Source organism: Delphinus delphis, chromosome 17 (genome assembly GCF_949987515.2).
Source record: "Delphinus delphis chromosome 17, mDelDel1.2, whole genome shotgun sequence".
Lineage (NCBI taxonomy): Eukaryota > Metazoa > Chordata > Mammalia > Artiodactyla > Delphinidae > Delphinus > Delphinus delphis.
The window spans coordinates 21,853,524-21,858,035 of record NC_082699.1 but is presented as its reverse complement, the minus strand read 5'-3'; the positions used below and the strand labels follow the sequence as shown (position 1 = coordinate 21,858,035).

Below are 4,512 nucleotides of genomic sequence, written 5' to 3'. Positions count from 1 at the left end.
TTAATTTATTAAGGGTACCAAATAGTGATATTTTACTAATTAGATTATTATTCATTTACTAGCTAGAATATTATTTCATCAACTATTTGGTTGCCCTGAGTTACAGTTTAATTAGGAAAGGAAAAAAAATGCTTCTTTTATTTTATTTACCAGTTTTACAAAAAAAGAATAAAAAAAGAGAGAGAGATTGACTCCAAAGTAGCTTCCGAAGATGACGAATGAGGTATTTTCTTTCTTCGTTGTTGTTTTCAGTGAGGTTGTTATAAATATCGATGCAGAGATTGTCCCCTCTTAGGTTCACGGATCCTGTTCAAGTTGGCTCCTGAGTCCTTTCCATACAACCACAGTAGTCTTTGAAGTCTTCCCAGCTCTCTTGTATGACAAGATGTAACAGGAACATCTTGTTCGTTTCTCATGCTGTATTTGAAATCAGCTATTTCTCCAAGGAGACATTATCCACTGTGTTTATTCAAACTTGTGTTCCTTCTAGTTTAACCTTCTTTCGAGACATGATTTTTTTTTAAAACAAATTACTTACTGAATTCTTTCACCTTTTCAAAACTTCCTATTCTCCAATCACTTCATTTCTGAATTTTTCTAATTTCTTTTATGTTTTTCTTAAAACCAGTTTCTATTCCTTTTAAAATTTCTTTTACTTTTTCCGCAATATCAGGCAATAAATTTCATTTGTTCTGTGGACGTGTCTTTCTGTCACGCTTTCAGGATTTGCTGGAACTTTCTTTTCACCCTTCTTTTTTCTTTTTCTTCTCACTGATTTTCTACAGGATGTGAATGGAATACTCTTCTGTCACTCATTTTTAAATGAAATAAGTTTCCACTTTAGGAGGGAAACATAGATCAGAAGATAATTTCTAGCTTCAGAACTCCAGGGCTCACTATCTTCTATTATTTTCACGACATAATTTAAAAAATGACCTTAAAATTTCTAAACTCTTCCTCCTCGGCCCTCCTATTCCCATTTACCCAGACCTCCTCTTTCCTGTCTTTGTTGAGTATGGGGATTAGTTCTGGAATGGTGCTTTGGTTTGATAGGTGTCAAGGTTTCACAGACCCCAGAACACTTGGCATCCTCAGAACATTTCAAAGTTCTTGCACTCAGCTGCAAGGTGGAACCTGCAATGTTCACTCCTGGTTTCTGCCGCTGTTCTCAGCGAGTTTTTCAATCTCAGTGAGTTCTTGAACCATAGTAACCTCTGGCTCTCCTGAAAGAGAGAGAGAGTCCTTCCCTCGTCTTCCTCCCACACACCTTGGGATACACATATGTAGGTCTTTTTCCTGTTGTTGATTTTTTCCTACCTGGCTGTATGTTGCAGTTCATGTGGACACCTTGTTGTAGATGTTGTCTGTGGGTTTTTGGTCTTGCTATCCTAGATGCTTTTCTTTCTTTTTTGGGTGGGTGGGTGGGGGTGTATTTAGGGGAGGGGTGGCATATTCAGGGATAAAAATCTTCTCTGTAGCCACCATCATTTCCCCAGAATCCTCTGCTATTCTTATTTAAAACAAAATCATAGGAATCATTATCCCGATCCTTAGGATAATCATTACATTGTATCTGTCTTTTTTCCAGGCTTCAAGCTGCCTGTGGCTCCCCCCGTTAGTATACTGACATAACTGGACAATGCCTAATTTGGCGGGCTCTTTCTGTACTACCTTCCTCCTAATCATGACAGCCTTGTATGCTATACATAGTCTTCTTTACTGATAGGGAATTTAGAAAATACAGGAAACCACGGGTTTAATAGCTGAAAGTGGAATTAATGTATTATTTTTCTCAGGTAAAATATCATAAGACTCCTTAGGCCAAAGTTGTAAAATGAAATCGCAAATTTCCTGGAATCATTTTGCAAACGTGAATGCCCACATAAAATACACTAGGACTTGAATCCAAGGAATAACACATTTTTAGAGCCTCCAAATTTATAAACTTAGTACAATTCTGCATTACTTCTTAAGGCAACTGAAGAAAATAATTTTGTGATAAAATAAATATTGATTTTATTAACATAGTTATTTTAAAAGTTTATAAAACTTTTTAAAAATGTTAAGGCTCTATCAGCCTCATCAGTTGTTGTTTCTTTTCTAGAATCTTGGATAAAGGAACAGTCCTTTGAGAGGAAACATGGTATAAAATGGGAAGATAATCTAACAGTGAAGACAGTTATACCTCTTCCTGTGTGATGAACTACTCCTAAGCTTGGTGGTTGAAAACAGCAGGCACTTTATCTCCTCACAATTTGTGAATCAGCAGAATGGGCTGAGATCTCCTGGGTGGATCTATCTTGCTTTCACCTGAGGTGACTACTGAGGCTGCCATCATCTGGTTGCTGGACTGGGGCTGGTTGCTTTCACATGTCTGGCCACTGGTGCTGGCTGTGGCCTGTGCCTAGTCTCCACTAGGTTAGCTAGGCTTCCTAACATGTCAGGTTTCCATGAGGACGAGCCCTAAAGCACAAGTACTCTCCAAGCTTCAGCTCTTGATATGCCATTGCGCCAAAGCAAGTTACGTGACCAAGCCCAGGTCAAGGTGGAACAAAACTACACAGGGTGAGAAAGTGTGGGGGAGGGGCATTTGCACTGGGGGTCAGTAGTCTAACAAACTGCTGCAATAACTATACAAAGAAAAACACCCCGGAGGACAACTGGTAAAAAATAAATGTGTGCGGGGTGGGGTGAGGGTTTGGCATGGGTGGGGGGGCAAAGGCAGTAAACAGGTGCTCCAAAATCTGAAGATTCTGGAACTTTTGGAAAATCCACTGGGATTAAAGGAGTTACACAACCATGTTCTGACACCAGAAGAAAGGTCCCAGTTGAGCATCAGGGAAGTCTAGCACTCTTCCTCCATCGCATCAATTTTCATGTTTCTTTGACTCAGCATGTTTGTAGAATGAATCATGACTTTCTATAAATTTTTAATTCAGTTTTTCAAAGAAATAGTGACCTCACTTCTATCTGCTGTGCCACAAAAATGCTGTAGAAAAAAATTCCTTCTGTTAAATCGCTCACTGGGTGAAATTGTATGTGTAACCCAGTAACAAAGAGATATTAAGAATCGCCACAGCCGAGCCGGCCCTCCGCACTACGCACCCTGTAGCAGCCAGTGGGTGAGCCGGGAGTCGAGGAGGTCACCGTGGGAAGGAGGGGCGGGGGCAGCGTGGCAGCCTCCTCCCGTCTCTGTGGAGCCACCTCCGGCCTCTGATACAGGAGTCGTCCGCAGCAGCCGGAGGTGGCCAGCCTTGCAGCGTTGTGTTCTAGGTCAATAGCTTCTAAGACTCCAGTTGGATTCATTGGAGTAGGCAACGTGGGGAATCCAATGGCAAAAGATCTCATGAAACATGGCTAGCCACTCATTATTGATGATGTGTTCCCTGATGCGTGCAGAGCTTCTAGATGCAGGTGAACCCGGTAGTGTCTTCTGCAGCAGATGTAGCCGAAAAAGCTGACGGAATTATTACAATGCATCAATGCACTAGAAGCTTACTCTGGAGCAAATGGAATTCAAAAAAAAGTGAAGGAAGACTCACTATTAATAGATTCCAGTACTGTTGATCCTATGGTTTTGAGAGAATTGGTCAAAGAAGTTGAGAAAATGGGAGCAGTTTTCACGGATGCCCCTGTTTCTGGTGGTGTGGGAACGGCTCAGTCTGGCAACCTCACATTTAGGATGGGAGGGGTTGAGCTGCTGTGGTGCATGGGCTCCCATGTGGTGCATCGTGGAGCTGTTGGGACTGGCCAGACTTGGAAGATCTGCAAAAACTTGCTGTTAGCTATTAGTAGGATTGGAACTGCTGAAGCTATGAATCTGGGACTCAGGTTAGGGCTTGACCCAAAACTCTTGGCTAAAATCCTAAATACGAGTTCAGGACGATGTTGGTCACGTGACACTTATAATCCTGTACCTGGGGTGATGGATGGCGTTCCCTCAGCTAATTACTATCAGAGCGGATTCGGAGCAACACTCATGGCTAAGGATCTGGGATTAGCATGAGGCTCTGCTATCAGCACGAAGAGCCCAATCCTTCTGGGCAGTCAAGCCCATCAGATCTACAGGGATGATGTGTGTGAAGGACTACTCAAAAAAAGACTTCTCATCCATGTTCCAGTTTCTGCAAGAGGAGGAGACATTCTGAGTTTGCCCTCTGGCTGTGAACACCGTTGAAACCAAATTGTGTCTTGGAGCCCCTTATGGCTCCCTCCACAGGAAAATGGGCTTCATCAAAGGTCAACTGTCTGCTTTTGAGTGTCTAGGTCAGGGGTCCCCAACCCCTTGGCCTCGGACGAGTACCAGTCCGCAGCCTCTTAGGAACTGGGCTGCACAGCAGGAGGTGAGTCACAAGCAAGCCAGCTAAGCTTCATCTGCCACTCCCTATGGCTCACATTACCGCCTGAACCTCACACACCTGCCCCCACTCCCTGGAAAAATTTGCTTCCAGGAAACCGGTCCCTGGTTCCAAAAAGGTTAGGGACCTCTGGTCTAGGTCACAATAAATCCTG

General features: G+C 42.8%; 1 pseudogene; it reads left to right on the top strand.

Annotated features, from left to right (window-relative positions):
- Positions 1-211: 211 nt before the first annotated feature.
- LOC132440296 (3-hydroxyisobutyrate dehydrogenase, mitochondrial pseudogene) lies at positions 212-4,148 on the top strand (annotated as a pseudogene).
- Positions 4,149-4,512: the final 364 nt, after the last annotated feature.